Source organism: Prionailurus viverrinus, chromosome B2 (assembly GCF_022837055.1).
Source record: "Prionailurus viverrinus isolate Anna chromosome B2, UM_Priviv_1.0, whole genome shotgun sequence".
Classification (NCBI taxonomy): domain Eukaryota; kingdom Metazoa; phylum Chordata; class Mammalia; order Carnivora; family Felidae; genus Prionailurus; species Prionailurus viverrinus.
Window position 1 is genome coordinate 98,147,330 of NC_062565.1, and position 9,959 is coordinate 98,157,288.

A 9,959-nucleotide genomic window follows, 5' to 3' on the forward strand; every position below is an offset into this window, starting at 1 on the left:
TCCCATGGGTTCTCATGTGCAGCCAGGGTTGATCACTGCCCATCGGGCGCTTGCCCATGACCGCATGGCCAGTAACCACAGAGTTGGGCCTATAGCTGGGTCTTCTGACTCCCACACCTGGAGCACTTCCCAGGGAGCAAAGGCTGCTGCTCAGAGGTCCTGGAGCCCAGGTCACTGGCACAGACGGACATCTCCAGGGCCTCCCTGCTGCCTCCTAGTGCCTGTTCTCTTCCTTCTTCTGCTTCTCATCCTTTCTTAGACTTTCCTGCCTTTCGCCCCCATTCCCACTAACAACAGAGTAGCTAACCCAGCATGCTCCTACCCTGTCATTTCATCCATAGCAGTCTGAGGGAGATCCGAATATTCCTACTTTTTTATGAGGAAATGGAAGCCAGGGGTAACACAGCTGGGAAACATGTCTTCTGGACCCAGATCCTGTGCTCTGTGGCCTTCCCTGCTCCAGTAGTAATAAAATAAAAATAACAGCCCCCATTTATTGAGTCATTGTGGACCCTGATGTCTGGGGTAGGAAAGATGTGGGTGTAGGAGCATGTACAAAGGGGCTGTTCCTCACTGTAACGTGTGCGATGGCAAAGAACCGGAATCACAGTGGTTGGCAAGACTTTGAAGTCCCAACTGGCACAATAACTCTGTAAGAGGAGGTATGATCACTACCAGTCTTTTCGTTTAATGAGAAAATGGAGCGTCAAAGAATTTGCCTAAGTGGAGGCCACCTAAGGGAGTCTGTCAGTGGGGGAATGGCTAAGGAGGGTGCCCTGAGCTTGCAGGGGGTCCTCTGCAACAGTGAGAAGCAATGACCTGGATTTATGTATGGTATCATGGGCAAGCCCAAACTGTCCTGCGGGAGCATTAGATTCAGTACCATTAATATGAGTTTGGAAACCCATACATAAAATAACACCCAATATTTTTCTAGGGCATGCAAAATCTAAATGTATTAATGGCAGATAGATTGGAGGGAAAGAATATATACTAGAATGGATGCTTCTGGGGGGGAGGGAAATGACATGGGGTGTGGCAGATGAGAGGGAAAAACAAAAGGGTGGCCTTGCATGGGCAAATGATGTCACTGTGTCATAAACTGAGGAGTATAAGCCACATAATTTGACGCACCAGAGGTCCCTAGAAAGAAGACTGGAAGGTATTTGGAACGAGGGTTTGAAGGGAAGTGGGGGTGAGAGTGTCCCTTCAGGGTTGATTGCAGCTGCTGGGAAGGTCCAGCCAAGGTTGGGGGGTGGGGTGGGGGATGGTTGCTGTGAGTGCTACAGGAGCCAGTGGGCAGGGTCACCAGAATTCTCCATCACTGGGCCTCCAGGGAGATGCAGAGACAACAGACATTTTGGGGAATGGCAATGACTTTGTAGAAAGTCTGTGCAAGGATGGGAAACTGGGGTGCTGGTGAGAAACTGGGGAGGCAGGAAAGGCTGTGGTGTCCACACAGCAGAAGAGCTGGGTCGGGGAGGGGACGAAGGAAGGAGGGGACTGACCTTCCTCTACTGCTGCCTTGTGCAAAGAGAAGGCTTGAAGAAGTAAGGAACTTGATAAACTGTTTACTCTTTTTGTTAATGTTTATTTTGAGAGAGAGGAAGAGTGAGAGCAAGCAGGGAGAGAGGAAAAGAGAATCCCAAGTAGGCTCCATACTGTCAGTGCAGAACCCAACACCTGAGATCGTGACCTCAGCCAAAATCCAGAGTCTGATGCTTAACCAACTGAGCCACCCCGGTGCCTCTGGACCATTGTTTACTCTTAAAATTACTGCAGATTCCAAAAAGCTTTTATTTGTGTGTTTGTGTGTGTGTGTGGGGGGGGTGTTTATTTAACCATATGAGAAATTAAAATTGAGAAATTAAGTGTTAATTCATTTTAAAAATAATAAGCTCATTACATATTACATGAATAGCATTATAAAAATAGCTATATTTTTCAAAACAAAAACAATTTAGTAAATGGCATTGCTTAAAATTTTTGCAAACATCTGGCTTAATAGAATATAGTCAGAGTCTCATATCAGCTTATGCACTCCATCTGTTGTGATGTGACGCATCATGTAGCTTCTGGAAAATTCAAGTGTATACCTGTGAGGGAGTGACAAAGGTAGAGAATGTCTTGGTGGTATTATGAAAAATAGTTTTGATCTCACACTCACTGAAAGAGTCTTTGGACTATACTTTGACAAGGTTGAATTTTATTGCTAAAGGGATAAAGGATTCCTATGAGCCCAGTGGGGCCCAGCAGTTGAGGGCTGGTCTAGGGAGCTGGACTGGGGAGAGGGCACTGGGCATGGAGGTGGGGGGAGCAGGTGGGGCTAAGCCCTATGGGGATCTGAATAAAGAGAAGATGGCGGTCAGTCTACCTAATGAAACCTCTCTCTCTCAAGCCAGCCCTAACTTCCTCATTGCCAACTGCAGAGCTCTGGCTTTAGCCTTCAGTATCTCCTGCTGCTCTGAAGCACTTAGTGCTTCACCACCCCAGCCCCACCTTTACAGCTCTCTCTTCTCTAGCCGCCATACACCAATACTTGATTCTCCTCCTGCTTCTTATCTTCTCCTTCTCTGAATGCCCTTGGCTCTTTTTCCTTCTTCTCACCCCCTAAGTTCTTTCTTGAACCCATTAAAAATGGTAATTATAAAAAGACCCAATATTATACAAAATACTTTCACCCCTATCATTTTCTTCATAATTCTCTTCTTGATTCCCACAGCTACAAATACCACCCGATGCCGGTAATTCCCAAGTGTGTATCCCCACCCCTGACTTCCCCCCATCTCCCAGTCTGTACTGCCAACCGCCTATTGGACCTCTCCTCCTGAATGTTCTTTAAACTCAGTATGTCTAAAATGGTACTTCTTTCAACCCAGTCTTCCAAGCCCACAGTATCTTCTTGCAATGGTATCATCCAAGGCACTCAGGCAGCTGCAATACTCCATGAATTGGCAAGGACCAGTGATGTCAGAAAAAGAGGAGAAGTGATAGATGTTAGAATCATGTCGATACATGCTTCAGAAATGGTTCAAATAAGTGTTTGCACAGGACCAGACTTGGTACGTCATTAATTCTTGGAATGAATAGCAAATCCAATAATCTGAAGGTGGGAGCAGTTTGAGCAAACATGATCCTAAGCCCTCTGGGCCTGTCCTGAGTTCTACGGTAACTGAATTAGGTTTGGAGTCTCCACGGGCCTCATTATTCGCCCTGTGACTGAGGATATTGGAGACTTACAGAAAGGTAGAGGCTGGCCTTCAGGAGTACAATAGAAAGTTGATAGTTCTCATTCCTCTCATTCATTCTCTAACTCATCAAATTAAGGGCTTCTTATGGTGAGGCACTCTGCCAGATGCCATGTGGGCTATAATGATGTAAATGCTTACAAAATAGTGGTTATTTTGGTAAGAGAATCTATATGTTGACTAAACTGTTTCCCTAAGGAAATCTCTCCAATTTCAATCAAAATAAAACCTAGAATTAGGCAAGGATAAGCCATACTTGTTGAATTTCCCCAAATCTTAGCTAAGACAAAGACTTTCTTCATGTTTTGGGGGACACAGATAATAAACTCAGAAAGTACTTGGGATCCAGATGATTTGGCTTATCACACTTAATTTGATTATCTTCAGCTTGCACCTCCCCTTTGCTTCAGCTCTCCCTCCACAATCCAGACTCCTCCTCTGTCCCCTACCAGGAAGGGATACTCTAATAGACACAAAGATACCTCCAAGAACCGCACCCCCCCAAGGAAGACCAAAAAGAACCCCCTTCCCCAGCCGTGGCAGATGTTACCAGAGCTAATGCATCATCCAGTTTGTCTTTCCTTCCAAGCTTACAGGAGGATCACACCTCCTTTCCCCTAGACTGTTAGGCAAGTCCATGTAACTAGTTCTAAGCAATTGGTTGTGAGCAGAAATGGTGTGCCCTGTTGCTTCCGAGGTGAAGCATCATCAGGTGGTTTGAAGTCTTCTAGATTGCTCTTCTCTTGCCATGGAAAACATGGAAATATATTAAGACAGTTACACCCAAGACAGAAGTAGCCTGGAGTGCTGAGCCACCACATGGAAACCCATGGTGAATGTTGCATGAGCAAGGAATAAGATTACATTCTGATAAGCCATGGAGATTTTTGGTGGTGTTTATTTATTGCAGCATAAATGAGCTTATTTTGACTGGGTGGCAGCCATCCCCCAGGCTAGCTCTTTTCATTTTGGTTAATTGTCTGAGGACCTCACGCCTTCCTGAGAATTCACACTAAGGATGGCTTCCCTCTTCAGCTTTATCTCCAGATCCATGTGCTGTGTCCCTGGGAGGATGGGGGTATGACAGCTTATCTCTATATTCTCCCAAACCCCAGCATTCGTACATAAGCCATGACTGTCCTTACCAGCCCTACCTCATTCCTTAACTTTTAGTACTTTCCTACTTCATTTTTGTGTTCACAGTCATAGTGACAACATTAAGTGGATAGGTTTAAATTTGTTCTGTAACTTGAAACCCATGCTCGAGGGGCACCTGGGTGGCTCAGTCGGTTAAGTGTCCGACTTCGGCTCAGGTCATGATCACTATTGCACGGCTCGTGAGTTCGAGTATGCTGGGCTCTGTGCTGACAGCTCAGAATCTGGAGCCTGTTTCAGATTCTGTGTCTCTGTCTCTCTCTGCCCCTCCCCCGCTCGCACTCTCTCTCTCTCTCAAAAATACAAGTAAACATTTAAAAACATTTAAAAACTAAAACCATCTTCGCTTGCACTCTAGTGACAAGGAATGTTGCTTCAAGTTACTTAATGCTTGGAGTTCAGCCACCAGTTGCTTCAAACTTTAAGTAGCTGCAAGTTATAAAAACCGTCTGCTCAAGTACAAAGTCAGCACCCAGACAAAACCATCTTCAGAGATGAAACCAACCAACCAAAGACAAAAGGATACGGCCTAAAATCAAAAAGTGCTGGAGCACATGCTTATGCTGACTCCTAAGGAATTCAATGATTTATTGGATGAATCTTCACTCATCCAAGGGCATCGGAATCCAGAGGCAACCTGACGGAAGGGCCAGGTGGGCAAGAAAGAGCACTGGTTAGGAGTCAGGAGTACATTGGAGACCCTGTATTGCGTCTAGCCACGCACAACCTTGGGTAAGTCATCTGTGAAGTTTTCCTGTGAAGCTCTGACATTTTATAATTTGATTAAATAGCGTACAGATATAAGTGGCCAATAAGCACATGAGAAAATGCTCGGTAACTCGTTAGGGAAATGCAAATCAAAACCACAATCATATATCATGCCACACCAGTAGGATGGCTAGAATCAGAGAGACAGATAATGACAAGTGTTGATCAGGTTGCGGAGAAACTGGAACCCTCCTATGTCACTGGTGAAAGTGTAAAATGGTGCGGCTTTTGAGAACAGTTTGGCAGTTCCACAAAATGTTAAACATAAAGTCACACCAAGGTGAATGAGACAAACTCCCTAGCCATGATGTGCGCATGATCTTCCCGGGACAACACACGGACATAATGTTGTAGATGCCAAGAGGGTGGCTTGCCCAGGTGTCCTGGGAACACTGAGGGGGCTCAAGTCAGTCAAGAAGTTTAGTAAAAGGCAGAGGAAGAACAGAGTGACAGACATCATGTGCTTAGGGAGAGGTGCAAGATGGCAGGACCTATCCCTCCTCTCCAGAAGATTAACCTGATAAGAAGGAAGAATAGAGGGCAGGGTGTGATACATACCATGAGAAATTACTAAGTGCTCTGGATATTCAGAGGAGGGAGATAGAATGACTTGAATGTTATTCTTCTGAGTGTTGACAGAAATGGGATATCAGTTGGTCCTCCTAGATTTAACAACTCATTTTTAGAACACCAAATTTAGGATGCATAGTGTAAAAACTGCTGCTAGCCATTAAAACATACCCATATTTTGCACCAGTAACCTATCATATTAAAAAAAAATGTTTTTTAGTGTTCAAAATTTTTTTTAGTGTTCATTCATTTTTGAGAGACAGAGCACGAGTCGGGGAGGGGCAGGGAGAGAGAGAAACAGAATCTGAAGCTGGCTACAGGCTCAGAGTTGTCAGCCCAGAGCCCGATGTGGGGCTCAGAACCCACAAACCGTGAGATCACGACCTGAGCCGAAGTCAGACACTTAACCAACGGAGCCACCCAGGTGCCCCGAGTAACCTATCATATGTTTAACCGAATTCTGTAACATGCAGAATGTTAAATTCAATTGCTAAAGAAATATCAGTTGATTTCTGCTGAATAGAGTAACATAGTCTGTAGAATTAAATATAATTGCTTATGCCTTTGCGGTGCGGACATAATCAGATTTAACGGCACAAAAATAATCCTCTAACCATGATAAGGTAACACTGAGTTTGGGGCAAAGGAGATGCCCAGAGCACAGGTGAGCGACACCCTCGTGTTAGGATGCCTGTGACGCAGCCCACACTCTGAGAAGGAGGGAAGGACAGCTGTGGCGTGGCTGGCAGGGCACTCCTTCCCGGGCGTGCAGGAGGGACAGGATATCAACATCCAAAGCTGTTGTGGCACAAGGCAGACGGTTCCAGGGTGGCCTTCTGATGCCGGCTGAGGGCAGCTCCTTCGCCCCGTCTGGGCTGGTGCGACCAGCTCCCAGAGAAGCCCAGGGCACAGCATCTAATGTGGGGCTGAACGGGAACTGCAGCCTGTGTGTGGATTCTGGGACCTCCTATGCACCTGCCTCAGAAAGAGCTTTCTTCCCCAAGGTTCTGGGCTGTCCCCAGTTTGGGCCACTGAGCTTCAGCGCCATCAGCTCGGCCTCGAGGCCAGAAACTGTGCCCCAGGGTTGCATGGGTGGGGAGAGGTTGTGCTCACACCTGTCCTCTCCCTCACAGTCTGCTTTTGCCTTGTTTAAGTCCCGGGAAGAGCATAGCTTCTGTTTCTGGCTTCCATTCGTGGTGGAACGGGTCTGGACTGGGACCAAGAGACATCAGCTCGGAGCCTGGCACCATGCCGGGGCAAAGCCCAGTTCTTAATGTCCTTCCCATGGAGGGCCAGCTTGCTGTTTGGAGTCTGACCCTCTAGATAGCCACGTGACCTTGGTGTGTTACCTAAGGTCGCCCTGCCTGCAGGTTCCCGTTGTAAAATGGGTGGGGCAAAGCACACAGACCTTGCAGCCTGTTATGAGGATGAGCACGTGGCAAGGTTAGGCATCTGTTTGGTGATCATGGTCATCTATGATTCTCTTCCCGAGAGACGTGCTGGGTCACATACCCACTCTGATCCATTAGTTGGCCTGACATTTCAGGTCCGTCGGAAGGATTTGCAAGGAGACCCCGAGGAAGCTGCCCCTTGAATTCAGAGACCCAGATGATGACTGGAGCGGTCCACTGCAGCTCCCTGACCATTAGCCTTCCTCTGCCACGCTCACTGCTATCTGTCCGCGGCCTGCCTCCAGCCTGGCAGCACAGGTGAGCTGGCGGAGGGCCGGGCTTGAGCCTCCCTCCCCAGACATGATGCCTGCAGGGCAGCGGGACCCACTGGCACCATGATGCCATGACAAGCAGTCTCAGCCCCTAAGCTGAGGCTTCACCTTTTCAGTGTCAGGCTCCATCGAGAGCTGAGCATGAATGCCAGAGCATGCTGAGCATGAAAGGCCAGAGGCCTTTTCAGAGCAAGGGAAACACGGCCCATTCTGTACACAGATCCTCTGAGGCCTTTGCGCAGATTCTCGAGTGGCCCAGGGACCCCACGTTAAGATGTGTGCAGTGGCCTCTCCTAGTCAGGGAAGGGGCTCAAGCGCCCACCTGCTTTCTGGAAGGCCAAATTCAGGGTGTCCCTGCCCAGGCACTGATGCCGGGAGTGCCGAGGGTGAGCTGCCCTCCTCTCAGGCAGGCCCGGCCCCCACGACACACCTCCAAGTGTCTGGTACATTTGGAGAGAGTCCAGCCAAATGCCAACATTATAATCAGGTTTGAAGCAAAATCTTTCACTTTTTTTAACACTGTTTTCCAGCCATGAGCTTTCCAATGGTACAACGAAGCATTGATACAGTTTTCCGGACGATCGGGAAAGGGTAAGTTGTTGTATTGCCCCCAAACCCAGTGAGCCACACGACCACCTGTGAAGCCTCATGCAGATTATTGGAGACCACCTCAAGGCTCCTGAGTTTCAGTCTTCTGTGGAGGGGCCTGGGAATCTGCATTTTAAATAATGCTCTCAGAGAAGCTGATGATTGAGACTGGGAAACAAGGACTTAAGACATTTAACATTTCTAGAGAAATTTGTGGGCAAATCAAATACTCGAAGTTACATCCCTGAGGGATTTTAATGTGTCTATTAGTTCTACCAACTTTTTTTCTACAACCTAAGTAAGGTAACCTTGAGAGGTGCATAGAACACAGTGATTTTTTTTTTAACTGAAATAAGAGAAATGAAACAGATTAGATTTAAAAAGAAGTTAAACTGGGGCGCCTGGGTGGCTCAGTCAGTTATGCGTCGACTTCAGCTCAGGTCATGATCTCATGGTTCGTGAGTTCAAGCCCTGTGTCGAGCTCTGTGCTGACAGCTCAGAGCCTGGACCCTACTTTGGATTCTGTGTCTCCCTCTCTCTCTGCCCCTCCCCCGCTTGCACGCGTGCGTGTGCGCGCACGCGCTCTCTCTCTCTCTCTCAAAAATAATAAATAAATAAATAAATAAATAAATAAATAGGGGCACCTGGATGGCTCAGTCGGTTGAGCGTCCAACTTCAGCTCAGGTCAGCCCGTGAGTTCGAGCCCCGTGTCGGGCTCTGGGCTGATGGCTCAGAGCCTGGAGCCTGCTTCTGATTCTGTGTCTCCCTTTCTCTCTGCCCCTCCCCCGTTCATGCTCTGTCTCTCTCTGTCTCAAAAATAAATAAACTTAAAAAAATAAATAAATAAATACAAATAAGTTAAACTAAAGCTGTCTTATAACCTCATATATCAGATTTCACTGGAGCAATTTCTACTTTCTTATATTCATCCCTCTCTGTCTCCCTTGCCCCCTTTCTCTTTCTATTTTCCCCCATAAGTGGATTTGGGGTCATCTCAAATGAGACTTTTATTAAACTTACCCTGTAACAAGTATTTTAAGAGGATACGAGTGAAGTCTTTACCCAATATTTATTTATAAGGGTCAGCTGCCCTGACCCTTATATTCGTGTGTGTGTATGTGTGTGTTGGGGTGAGGGGAACAGACAGTTAACAAATGCACGTAAAAATAAACAAGAAAACATCCAGGTAGGCTTAGTGTTGAGACGAAAGTAGAGAAGGTGCTGTGATGGAAAGTGCCAGGCTTCCCTCGATCAGGTCAGGGAAGCTCTTGAGGAGGTAGCATCTGAGTGGAGCCCCAAATGACGTAGGGGACCAACTGTGTGACCTCGAGGGAGGGTGTTCAAGACAGACGGAAGCTACTGCAAGGACCCTAAGGCAGGACCGTGTTAGGGATGTGGGAGGAACAGAAAGAACATCTGTTGAGTCTGCATCTAAAGACCTTTTTTGTTCACTGTGCAAAATTTTTTATTAGAAACCCAATGTACCTGGAACACTGTAGGGGGGGCTACCTTACTGTCCCCTCCCGTGACCTGTGGATTGTTGAGTTTGTCCTTGCGAGTGACATGGTGAGCTCTTCCTCTTCCATCTATACGTTCCCCTGACAGGTTCTTCTTCGTGACATCTCCTAAAGGCCACTCCATCATCTTCTCTCCATCCTTTCCCCTTGTTGCAATGGTACCAAAACCGGTACCACTGAATAGCATGCCACCTCCTCCAGGAAGCCTTTCTCAATCCTTCTAGGGAGAATGAGCCAGAACAAGGGTCTTTAGCTTCATGCTCCTACAGCCCTTTCTTGCATTTCTCCAGCAGCTCCTACTTTGTCCTGCCCTGGATTGTATGCCATCCCTTATTTATACATCTCTCATCCCAGTACATGAAGAAGCCTCAAGAATGAGGTCTAGGCTTT

The 9,959-nt window shown here is 47.1% G+C and overlaps 1 protein-coding gene across 1 annotated transcript in view; it reads left to right on the top strand.

The window, feature by feature from the left end:
* The window catches only part of AFG1L (AFG1 like ATPase), a 221,512-nt gene extending 213,463 nt beyond the window's left edge, over positions 1-8,049 (top strand). The window contains exons 13-15 of the transcript XR_007152444.1: positions 4,762-5,135; positions 7,288-7,450; positions 7,995-8,049. The gene's annotated coding sequence lies outside the window, so the exon portion shown is untranslated. The remainder of the gene's footprint in view (positions 1-4,761; positions 5,136-7,287; positions 7,451-7,994) is intronic.
* Positions 8,050-9,959: the final 1,910 nt, after the last annotated feature.